This window comes from Pan troglodytes, chromosome X (genome assembly GCF_028858775.2).
Source record: "Pan troglodytes isolate AG18354 chromosome X, NHGRI_mPanTro3-v2.0_pri, whole genome shotgun sequence".
NCBI classification, from domain to species: Eukaryota; Metazoa; Chordata; class Mammalia; order Primates; family Hominidae; genus Pan; species Pan troglodytes.
In genome coordinates, this window is record NC_072421.2 from 20,417,988 (window position 1) to 20,430,943 (window position 12,956).

Below are 12,956 nucleotides of genomic sequence, written 5' to 3' on the forward strand. Positions count from 1 at the left end.
TCAATATTGTTTATTATCATAACCTTCTTTTCTCCTTCTGGAATTCTGATGACCCAAATGTTAGATCTGATGTTATTATCCCATAGGCCTCTAAGGCTCTGTTCATTTTTTACAGACTATTTTCTATCTGTTGTTCAGACTAAGTAAGTTTCATTGATCTATTTTCAAGTTCACTGATTCTTTCCTCTGTCATCTATTATTGAGCTCATCTGGTGAGCTTTTTAACTTGTTTATTTTTTGGTTCAATAACTTCCATTTTTAAAAAACCTATTGATTTGCTGAGATTTTCTAATTTTTCATTTGTTTCAAGAGTGTTTGAAATTGCTTATTAAGGCAATTTTATGACAGATGCTTTAAAACCTTTGTCAGATAATTCCAACATCTGAGTCTTCTCAGTATTAGTATCTGTTGATTGGCTTTTCTCATTCGAGTTGTGATTTTCCTGGTTCTTGGTATGACAAGTGATTGTTTAAATTGTATCTTGGGCACTTGGGTTATTATCTTACAAGACTCTAGATACTATTTAAATTTTAGCTGGCATTAACCCTATTGAGGCTAAGTACGCACATCCTGGGCTATTTTCGTTGGCTGCAGTTTTAACGATAGTTTGATTTCAGAGCCCTTGCAGTACTATTCTGGTCTGCTTCATCTCTGTTACTTAGAGATCATTCTGAAAACCTGGGTGATATTCTGTGTTAAAGTTTCTATTGCTAAACTTTTTGGCATGTTTGTTCTAGTCAGATTCACATGCAGGTGGGTTAGGAGTTGTTTGCCCAGGACTTCCAATGCAGGCAGGGAATATTCCTTTAATTAATTCCTTTCTTCAGCTCCCTCCTCTCCAAGATTTTCCCCATTCTCTAGTGGGGAGGGGGAGCTGCCTACCACTGCTGAGTGGGAGGATGGGGATGGAAGTCCAGAATCCCCAGTCAGTCTCCACTGACGACATTCCAGCAGAGGAGGGAATGCTGCCATGGGTTACCTAAAACGACACCCATTTTTTATCTCACAGTTCTGTAGGTCAAAAGTCCCGATAGGCTCAACTGGATTCTTTGTTCACTCAAGGTCTCACAGGCCAATATCAAGACGTGAATAGGCTAGACTTTTATCTGGCGGCTTGGAAGAATAACCCACTTCCAAATTCACTCAGGTTGTTGGCAGAATCCAGCACCTTGCGGCCGTAGGTCTGAGGTCTCCATTTCTTTCCTGGCTGCCAGCCAAGGTCTACTCTCTGCTCCTATAGGCTGCCCATTTCCTTCTTACATGACCCCACCCTCTTCAAAGCAGCAAGTCCTCCTCTGACTTTCTCTTCTGACACTAGACAGGAGAAAGTTCTCTGCTCTTAAGGACTCATGTTAGGCCCACCTGGATCACCTCCCTGTTTAAAGATCAATTGTGCCATATAACATAACAAAATCACTGGAGTGATAGCTCATCACGTGTAGAAGTTGTGGGGACTTAAGAGTAGATAGAATCTTGAGGACCATTGCTAGAAATTGTGCCTATCTCACTACCACCAGGTATAGAGTGGGATGGAGAATCACTGAGTACAGAAGTTCCGCAATTAGAATGTATTAATTCTCTTTGGTTTTTTTTGTTTTTTGAGATAGTCTCACTCTGTTGCCCAGGCTGGAGTGCAGTGCCACAATCTCGGCTCACTGCAACCTCTGCCTCCCAGGTTCAAGCGATTTTTGTGTCTCAGCCTCTGAGTAGCTGGGACTACAGGCATGGACCACCACGCCTGGCTACTTTTTGTATTTTTAGTAGAGACAGGTTTCATCATGTTGGCCAGTCTGGTCTCGAACTTCTGACCTCAAGTGATTCGCCCGCCTTGGCCTCCCAAAGTCCTGGGATTACAGGTGTTAGCCACCACACCCAGCCAGAATGTATTAATTCTAATGGACTTAAATCAAGCACTGTTTACATAGCACTATGTTCTTTGTGTATTTGTAGTAAACTTTTACAATAATTTCCAGCATGATTGTGTTTACTTATATATTCACTAATATAGCTATTAATACTTTATTCATAAAGCTACTTTAGAAATAAGATGAAAATATTTTCTAATTGAAGTCACCAGCTACCAATTCATGTTCTTGAGAAAAGAAACTAGAATTAAAAACATGGTACTGCCCTATCGGTACCATTGTGCAAAATGAATGCCCAAGCTTTAGATCAAGCAGCAGAATCACCTGAACTTTTTAAAAGATTCTAAGGCTTCTATCCCTACTCCTGCCCCCACCACAAAATTCTGATGACGTAGTACACCTGGAGCAGGACCAGGTTAGAGACACACTGACATGGAGTCGCTGTGGGAGCCCCAAGCTTAACAAGTTTAAATATCCAGTAATGATCACGGTGATATCTCAGATGGTTTAGATTTTGATCTGGTAGAAAGCTAAGGGTTAAAACACATGATCTTAAAGTCCTTTTCCAAGCTAAGATTCGATAATCTTGCCATTAAGAAAATAAGATTCCATTATGCATAATCACCACGATCAACTCACTCAGGCGATTAAAACTCACTGAGGTCACAGCTGCTCCCTGAGTCACAAGACCGCCCCCCTTCACCACATTTTCTGCACTACAACAGTTACAAAGCCTGAAGAAACTGCCAAATGATGTGGGTTCTTATTGGTAACACACTTGTACTTAATTACTCCAGACCCTACTTGGAATAACATTTCTCACAACAGAATCTAACAGGTTCCAGTTGTTAGTTTTAGAAATTGTTTTTCTGAAAGAAAACTGTATGTTTAAAGTTTCAAGAATAATTTGAGCTGGAATTGGTTGGTTTTGAGGGCCCCGTGGATGGGGAACAATTGGATAGTCACACATCTTGATTATTTACCACTGATAGAAAAGACAGTCAAACTCCTAGAAAGCATAGCCTGCTGAACACTGCAAAACAACGTGTGCTTACAAATTAATAATAATGAAATATTTTCCCTAATTGCCTTAATTTCAGAATTTGTAGGAAAAAACAACACAAGCCCATAAATCCAGGCAAAGGTTGTCCTTTTGAGTTGAAAGAGCCAACTTTTGAAGAGAATTATTTAAAATGCAGACAGAAATAAGTTAAATACCATGATTCCACCTGAATGGACACTTGGGGAAGGCATAATACAGCAGACAATAATGGTGAGGAGCACAGTCCTGTCAGGACAATTCAGACACCCAGATAATGCTGCCCGCTTGAGCTCAGGTTGCAGAGCCGGTTGGCCTAGATTCCAATGCTCTCTTTGCTCCTCACTAGTTTGTGTGACTGTGAGTATGGCTTTTAACACTGATATGCCTCAGTTACCTGTCATAGAGTGGTAGAAGAATTTGATGAGATAAAAAAGCATGGAAAGGGGCTGGGCACTGTGGTTCATGCCTGTAGTCCCGGCACTTTGGGAGGCTGAGGCAGGTGGATTGCTGGAGACCAGGAATTTGAGACCAGACTGGCCAACATGGCAAAACTCTATCTCTACTAAAAATACAAATATCAGCCAGGCATGGTGGTGCACGCCTGTAATCCCAGCTACTCCAGAGGCTGAGGCACGAGAGCTGTTTGAACCTGGGAGGTAGAGGTTGCAATGAGCCCAGATTGCACCACTGCATTCCAGCCTGGATGACAGAGTGAGACTCAATCTCAAAAAACAAACCAACAAAAAAACATGGAAAGGGCTTGGCCTCCTTCCTACCTGGCATACAGTAAGGGCTGAACAAATTTTGGTCACTGTACACAGACAGACATGGGTAGATTATACATACAATGCCAGGCAGCCAGTAAGCCTTGAATAGAATGCAGCCATTATTACTCCATAAAGTAACACAGCCATGAGGGCCAAAAAGCTAACTGTAGGTTCATTTAGCACATTCTAACAGTTGCCGGATGAATTCAGCCAGAAACTTCTCAAGTGGCATTTTAATCCAGAACATCTTTACAGAATATCTTTGTAGAACAATGTTTAAAGCACAGAATTCCCAAAGGCAGGTCATAGGAGCTAAAACTATCATCCTCTAGAAGTTACATTTGTGACAATATTCCATTCAGTCCATCTCATTTGAGTTTATATCCTCTGGTGCCTAACACACAGCAGATGCCCACATGCCCAAGGACACCAGGACTAAATGTTGTGAGCAAGATGAGGCTCTGCACATTATAATACATACCTGGACAGGGCACGGTGGCTCCCGCCTATAACCCTGGCATTTTGGGAGGCCAAAGCGAAAGGATCACTTGAGCCCAGGAGGGCAACCAGCGTGGGCAACATAGTGATACCCCTATCTCTACAAAAAATTAAAAAAAAAAAAAAACAGGTTAGGTGGTTACATGTGTATAGTCCCAGTTACTCGGGAGGCTGAGGTGGTAGAATCACCTGAGCCTGGGAGGTTGAGGCTGCAGTGAGCCATGATCATACCACCACACTCCAGCCTAGGCGATGGAAGGAGACACTGTCTCTAAATAACATAACATAACATAACATAACATAACATAACATAACATAACATAACACACCCAGAAAAATTACTGCTACCTTGTGAATAGAGACAAACATCTTGAAAACAATCATCCATATAATTCACAAAATTAATGGCCCTTGAGTTTAAAGTTTAAAGAAAAGTGAAATATGATTAAAGAGATCCATGTCAGGGTCTTTGAATGTAGAACAGTAACCTGAAAATCTCTACTTTATGACACTTGTTGAAGTAGATTTGTGATCCCTTCATAAATCAAGAAGAACAAAGTAACTGTGAGCTTTATCTTGGAGTGGTACAATTAGGCAAAATACTGGCCTTTCGCCTCATGGATCAAAAAAGAACAGCCACATTCACCAACCACTTTAAACAAATATCAAAATGGGCTCTAAATGTGCCAAAGAGAGATCTAAAACACCTAGCAAATGAAAGCTGAGGCCACGGCAAGTGAGCTGAGAATGGTTATGCTCAGCACACATAGGACATGCAAGCTGCAAGTGTACACACTTCACCCATCAACAATTGGGCAGGCAGAGGGGAAAATGTACTTTTGCCGAACACATACAAAAACAGGCAGAGAAAACAGCTTACTTCCTCACAGACAGAGTCAGAAAAATTTAAAGATCAACAAGCATATTCTTTTAACCCCTATCATAGCTTCCTGCCTTCCACATGTCTATCTGTGAGCTACAAAATGTTGAGGGCCTGTGTCCTGTTGAACTTTATCAAATGTCCCCTAACAGACAAATGTCCCCTAAAAGAGCAGGCAGACACATGCACATCAGCCCGAGCTATAGTTTCAAGGCTTTTTTTCTTTTAAAATTCATTTGAAAATGAATAGCTGTGGGTCCCTTCCAGGAGAACTCAGAAAAAAAGGCTGCTTATACATGCTTTGCTTGACTAAAGAACAATGTTGTCTGGATCTGAGGAAGATACTGGTAGTTAAATCCAACATGGGAAAATTAACCCCTGTGAAAGAGTCCACATCTACCTGAAATAGGTGACTGGCTTTCTGTTTTAGGTAGCAGTCTGAGGTCCCAGAAGTGCAGTCTTTTTTTTTTTTTTTTCATTAAATGACTTTAAGATATCATCCTAGTTTTTCCTATTATTGTACCCCATATTATGGTCTGTCATGGTCTGTTAAACAAAAAAACAAACAAACAAACAAAAAACCCAAAACTTAGAAACTAGGCAAAAAAGATGATCATGTGACCTTTTAATGTCATGCTATTGCATTTTTAATAAACACTCCCCCCCATCCCCCGCCAGGAGGGTCATCTGACTCTGAAAATGTAACTTGATTTAACTAACACTACTAGGATATTTTACAATCCTATAAAAGTCAGAAGATAATGTAGAAAAATGATAAGGCATGCTGTTTTCTCTTTTTTCTTTTCTGGTAGAGATGATAACCCCAAAGGTAAAGATTTTATTGTTCTCTAAGACATGAACCAGTTTTGAACCTAACTTAGCAATCTTATTTGAACATTCCTTTTTCCACTGAGGTTTTTTTTTTTCCACTGAGTTCCTCATATCCTCACTGAGCTTGTTTTGTTATTCTGCTAGTTCCCTCATTAAATAAGTTCAACGAAACTTTGACACATGTTCTTTGTATGTTTTTAACAATATAATAGGCCTGGCATAGTGGCTTATACTTGTAATCCCAACACTTCGGCAGGCCAAGGCAGGAGGATCACTTGAGCCCAGGAGTTCAAGACCAGCTGAACAACATAGCAAGACCCGCCCAGGCACGGTGGCCCACGCCTGTAATCCCAGCACTTTGGGAGGCTGAGGCGGGCGGATCACTTGAGCGCAGGAGTTGGAGACCAGCCTGGGCAATATGGTGAAACTCCGTCTATACAAAAAATACAAAATAATTACCCAGGTGAGGTGGCATATACCTGTGGTCCTAGCTACTTGGGAGGCTGTGGCAAGAGGATCACTTGAGCCCAGGAGTTTGAAGCTACAGTGAGCTATGATCCCACCCCTGCACTCCAGCCTGGGTGGCAGAGCAAGACTGTCTAAAAAAAATTAAAAAATAAATTAAAAATCAGTCTTTGTCAGTTCCTGGGGCCCAATAATCAAATCATCACTGGGAGATTGGGTTCTGTGCATCAGGACGCCTCACCAGTTATATTCATAGGTGGCTACATTATGACAAGATTCAGGCTGATTAGCTAAATTGACTAGTGTGGCGCAAATGAGGCTTCAGGCACAGGTATGGCACCTCCTCCCCTCACCCAATGGAAGCCACAACTTTACACAGAGAAAAATCTACAGGTTGAAAGTCAGTGACAGCAGCAATTCCACTCTTACATGTGTGTATATGCAAGAGCAATTAGTGCTAATGTCCATAAGACAACATACAAGAATGTTCAGAGCCTCTATCAATAAAATCCTCAAACTGGAAACAACCCAAATATCCATCAACAAAATATTAAACAAATTATGGGATATTCATCATAATGGGATACTACACAGCAAGAACAAAGTACTGATGTACGCAAAAACATTTTGTTGTGCACCAGTCATATATAAAAGAACACATATTGTATGACTCCATTTATACAAAATTCTAGTACAGGCAAAACTAATGTATGATGATCAATTTCCTAGGGGGAGAGGAATCATTGGGAAAAGGCTTGGTGGAACTTTCTTTTCTTTTTTTTTTTTCTTTAATGAAAGCAAATTTATTAAGAAAGTAAAGGGGCTGGGCGCAGTGGCTCATGCCTGTAATCCCAGCAATTTGGGAGGCCGAGGCAGGCGGATCACAAGGTCAAGAGATTGAGATCGTCCTGGCCAACATGGTAAAACCCTGTCTCTACTAAAAATACAAAAATTAGCTGGGCATGGTGGCACGCACCTGTAGTCCCAGCTACTCGGGAGGCTGAAGCAAGAGAATCCCTTGAACCCGGGAGGCAGAGGTCATAGTGAGCCGAGATCTCCCCACTGCACTCCGTCTCAAAAAAAAAAAAAAAAAGAAGAAGAAAGTAAAGGAATAAAAGAATGGCTACTCCATAGGCAGAGCAGCCCCGAGAGCTGCCTGGAGCTGCTGGTTGCCCATTTTTATGGTTATTTCTGGATTATATGCTAAACAAGGGGTGGATTATTCATGAGCTTTCCAAGAAAGGGGTGGGCAATTCCCGGAACTGCGAGTTCCTCCCCTTTTTAGACAGTATAGGGTAACTTCCTGTCATTACCATGGCATCTGTCAACTGTCATGGCACCGTTGGGAGTGTAGCAGTGAGGATGACCAGAGGCCACTCTCATCACCATCTTGTTTTTGGTGGGTTTTAGCCGGCTTCTTTACTGCAACCTGTTTTATCAGCAAGGTCTTTATGATCTGTATCTCGTGCTGACCTCCTATCTCATCCTGTGACTTAGAATGCCTAACCGTCTAGGAATGCAGCCCAGTAGGTCTCAGCCTTATTTTATTTTACCTAACCCCTATTCAAGATGCAGTTGCTCTGGTTCCAACGCCTCTGACATTTCCCCCTTCCTTTTTATAGGCATGGTGGAACTTTCTAGAGGGATAGAAATAGCATTGATCTGGGTGGTGGTTATAGAGGTACGCACTTACGTAGAAACAAAAAAAAAATCATCAAGCCATAGACATATGACTTATGCATTTTACTCTACATAAATTTCACCTTAAAAATGAATACTTTTGTAAAGGGGAGGGATAAAGAAAAATGTATTCCAAAATAAGTGGGTGGGGGCCAGGCATAGTGGCTCATGCCTATAATCCCAACACTTTAGGAGGCCAAAGTGAGAGGACTGCTTGAGCCCAGGAGTTCAAGACCAGCCTAGGCAACATAGTGAGACCCTGTCTCTACATAATTTTTTTTTTTAATTAGCCAGGTGTGGTGGCTCACACCTGTGGTCTCAACTACTCAGGAGGCAGATGTGGGAGAACTGCTTGAGCCCAGGAGTTTGAGGCTACAGTAAGCCGTGATCACGCCACTGCACTCCAGCCTACGTGACAGAATGAGACCCTGTCTCAAAAAAAGACATGGTTGGGGAGAGAGAGAAAGAAAAGAAAGAGAAGGGAGATTTTAAAAGATTCTTCTTCCATATTTACAATAAATAAATAAGGACAAACTAAATAAAAGAGAGACAAACCTAAAAAGGCATGTGGCCTAGCTGGGTACATTTCTGCATAATGAAAAATAGCCCAAGAGCTGACAAAGCACAGGTATCTTCTTAACAATGGGATGGCCTGCTACTCAGTATACCAGGGGAATGGCTGGTATTTTTCTCTTGAGAGACTGAGACAGCACTGAGATGAAGGTGGATACGAATCCCAACACTCTGGAGGACCACGCTCAAATGGGATACTGAATAAGGATCTGCTAAATGAATCAAGAAAATGTTTGGCAGGGCATGGTGGCTCACGCCTGTAATCCCAGTATTCTGGGAGGCTGAGGCGGGAGGATCACTTGAGGCCAGAAGTTCAAGACCAGCCTGGGCAATATAGCAAAACCCCATCTCCACTAAAAATACAAAAATTAGTCATGTGTGGTGGTGTGCACCTATAGTCCCAGCTAGTAAGGAGGCTGAGGTGGGAGGATCACTTGAGCCTAGATCGACACTACAGTAAGCTGTGAACATGCCACTGCACTCCAGCCTGGGCAACAGAGTGCAACCCATCTCAAAAAAAAAAAAAAGAAAATGCTTAAGGTAGGCTCTCTGACAGTGGTAACATGGACAGAAAGGCATGTGGGTATAAAAATGGGATTCCTGACCGGGTATGGTGGCTCACACCTGTAATCCCAGCACTTTGGGAGGCCGAGGCAGACAGATCACCTGAGGTAGGGAGTTCGAGACCAGCCTGACCAACATGGAGAAACCCCGTCTCTACTAAAAATACAAAATCAGCCAGGCGTGGTGGCACATGCCTGTAATCACAGCTACTCGGGAGGCTGAGGCAGGAAAATCACTTGAACCCAGGAGGTGGAGGTTGCGGTGAGCCGAGATCACACCATCGCACTCCAGCCTCGACAACAAGGGTAAAACTCCATCCCCCCAAAAAAAGAAAGAAAGAAAGAAAGAGATTCCACAAAACTACCCAATTCCATCTGGGGACACATTATTCTTACACTACATAGGACATGCATAAAGCCACTTTCAAAAGTGCACACCTATGCCAATATGATTACTATTACTTAAAGATGCATTTTCAGCTTTTAGAATTCTCTACAGAGTCCTGGTTATTGTTTAACTCCACTGCAACCACCTACTGAATTTTCAATAATAGGCCTAAAACATTTCCAGTGGGTGAAGACTTGAAAATAGACTCAGCCATCTGAAAGAATAGAAGTTTCTTTTTCTGCCAAATGTGACAGCTACAAGTAGCGCAGCCCCAGCCACTCCTGCTACATCCTTTCTGCCCTAGGTAGAGCAAGCATCTCTCAAGAGCATGTCTTCCCCTCCCTGGAAGTGCTCCAGCTGAAACTAGAGGACACCTGAGCAGGTGAGTGCAGGGCAATTCAGGCCCAGAGGAGAGGACCCATTCCCTCACCCAGTGACCAGCACTGTGGCACACTCACTGAGGGGCTGGCCACTGTGCTAAACAATTTCCAGCATTCTCTGGTTTAATCCTCTGAACAGGCCGATGAGGTAGTCGGGTTCTCAAAAGGAAACAGATGGCCCACTCGAATTAGGGTCATCTCAGGTGGGATTAATACTCTTTCACAGGGTGGGTGAGGTATAAAGAAAGCCCAAGGTGGTAGCCCGGGACTCGAAACAAGGAAGCCCCCAGACCTGAAGGAATGAGGAGAGAGGGGTAAGCAGGAAGGTGAGCCTGACTGGAGCAGCCACCCATCCCATGAGAGACACGGCCAGCCCAAAATCCACATGAGCAGGGAGTTGGTGGGATAACCGCCTCCCCCCGCCCCCCAATCTCACTCGCCTCCCTCCCTGCCATCTCCCACCAGGGCTTCCCTTGAGCCAAAGCCCATGGGAAGCCACAGGACAGGAGTCTGCTGCCATGCCCACACTGGCCTAGCCCAAAGCAGAGCAGGTGGGGCAATGCGGAGACCTTCTGGTCAAGACATCACCTCCATTTCACAGCAAGGAGTCCTCTCTGAGCAGGGGGAGGGTCAGGTTCCAGCTCTCGCGTGGGCAGTTCCTACACTGCATTTCCCTGCCCTGGTTCCCTCCACAGTCACTGACAGCGCGCCAGCCCTATGCTATGAGCAAATTCCATAGGCTTTCTCAGTGCCTTCCAACTCAGTTCTCTGAATCTGTAGATTTGTGGTTTAAAATCAGGTGACACTAGGCCAACAAGACACATTAAAGGTGTTCAAAATACGACCTACCCTCAAAACTGGAGCTGATGCTGCAGTCCCTTCTCCTTCCCAGGCTCCTCCTCTCTCTTTCCCATGGTCCTCCTCTCCTTCCCACGGTCCTCCTCTCCTTCCCACAGTCCTCCCTCCTTCCCAGGGCCCTCCTCCCTCTTTCCCACAGTCCTCCTTGCCTTCCCACATTCTTCCTTCCTTCCCAGGGTCCCCCTACCTCTTTCCCATGGTCTTTCTCCCCTTCCCACAGTCCTCCTTGCCTTCCCACATTCTTCCTTCCTTCCCAGGGTCCCCCTACCTCTTTCCCATGGTCTTTCTCCCCTTCCCACAGTCCTCCTTCCTTCCCAGGGTCCTCCTCTGTCTTTCCCACAGTCTTCCGCCCCTTCCCACAGTCCTCCTTCCTTCCCAGGGTCCTCCTCCCTCTTTCCCACAGTCCTCCTCACCTTCCCAAAGTACTCCTTCCTTCCCAGGGTCCTCCTCTCTCTTTCCCATGATCCTTCTCCCCTTCCCACGGTCCTCCTTCCTAGGGTCCTCCTCCCTCTTTCCCACCATCCACCTCGCCTTTCCACAGTCCTCCTTCTTCCCAGGGCCCTCCTCTCTCTTCCCCACAGTCCTGCTCACTTTCCCACAATCTTGCTATCCTTCCCCACAGTCTTCCCTCCTTCCCAGGGTCTTCTCTCTTTCCCACAGTCCCCTTCTGTCATTCCTTCTTCCTTCATCTTCACTCTAACCACTGCCCCTTTTATCTGGAAAAACCCTCTTTCCACACTAGAATGCAGCTCAACTTCAGGGATGCTCCTTTCCTAAAACTGGGGTCTTTGTTGGGATATGCAAAAGAACTCCCATTCACACCTCAACAGAGTCTGTGGTGGCCCAGATGCAGCACTTTCCCACTCTTAAAATGGGAGAGAGCGGCTGGATTCAAGTGTAGTCCAGTGGGGGGAAAGCCTATATTCCTACAACTCCAGAAAGCAATGTTTAGCAGCATGTTCCCTACAAAACTCTCCCCAGCCTTCTCACACCAAAGAGAAAAGAAAACAGAAATGCTAGCAGGATCACCCTGAGACAAGATCCTAAAGAAAGATTTAAATAGGTTCCTATTCATTTTCGACTCTGAAAGGGTAGTGACTGGAAGTCCAGTGTCCATCACACATTTTTCATCAACAACTCCTTGTCATAAAAAAACCCCTCCCACCCAGCCCTCAGGGCTCCTTTGGCGGGGGTCACCTGCTTCTCTGGGCCCAAGGTTCCCCATACTACCTGCCTCCCTGTATCCAAGGCACAGTCCTCTTAAGTATTATCTGGTAACACGGAGACTACAGCAGGGGACCTGGGGACTTCTGCATGCAGGTCTTCCCACTGAGGACAACCCATTCTTCTGAGAACAATCCATTCTTCTCCAGTATGAGATAGAAAGTTTATGGCAAGGGGACTTCTAGACCTAGTTAATATTTCCCATGAGGAATAGCCTCCAGGTGATCTTTTTCTACCCAACAATTCAAAGTACTACTTACAACTGTGTGGTAATTTATTAATATGAATGAGTTACATTTTTATAATTAACCTGTAGATGACTTCTCCAAAAGGCATAATTTTCAAAACATTACTGAAGAAGTAAGTCTTGTTTAATGCTTCATGGACATAAAGGGGTAAAGGAAAATAATATTGCTCCTATCAAAAAGGCAATATGAGCTGGGCATGGTGGCTCACACCTGTAATCCCAGCACTTTGGGAGGCTGAGGTGGGCGGATCACTTGAGGTCAGGAGTTTGAGATCAGCCTGGCCAATATGGTGAAACCCCATCTCTACTTAAAAAAAAATACAAAAATTAGTCGGGCGTGGTGGCACATGCCTGTAATCCCAGCTACTCGGGAGGCTGAGGCATGAGAATCATTTGAACCTGGGAGGTGGAGGTTGCAGTGAGCTGAGATCGAGATCATGCCACTGCACTCCAACCTGGGCAACAGAGCAAGACTGTCTCAAAAAAAAAAAAAAAAGGCAATATGAATACAAAGGTGGAAAACATTGCATAATTTGAATTCTATATTCATTCATTCGTTTAAAGCATTCCATAATTTGGATTCTACATTTACTTATTTGTTTGTTTATTTATTTAGAGACAGGGAGTGCTCTGGCATGATCACGGCTCATTGCAGTCTCAACCTCCTGGGCTCAAGTGATCTTCCCACCACAGCC

At 44.1% G+C, this 12,956-nt stretch overlaps 1 protein-coding gene across 13 annotated transcripts in view; it reads right to left on the bottom strand.

Moving 5' to 3' along the window:
- The window catches only part of SH3KBP1 (SH3 domain containing kinase binding protein 1), a 356,082-nt gene that overhangs the window by 290,709 nt on the left and 52,417 nt on the right, over positions 1-12,956 (bottom strand). For 3 of the 13 annotated variants that reach the window (XM_054676599.2, XM_054676591.2, XM_054676594.2), the window contains exon 1: positions 10,782-10,855. The exons of 9 other annotated variants lie outside the window; for them this stretch is intronic. The gene's annotated coding sequence lies outside the window, so the exon portion shown is untranslated. Of the gene's footprint in view, positions 1-10,781; positions 10,856-12,956 lie in introns of those variants that run through there. One more of the 13 variants, XM_054676602.2, reaches the window with a different exon arrangement.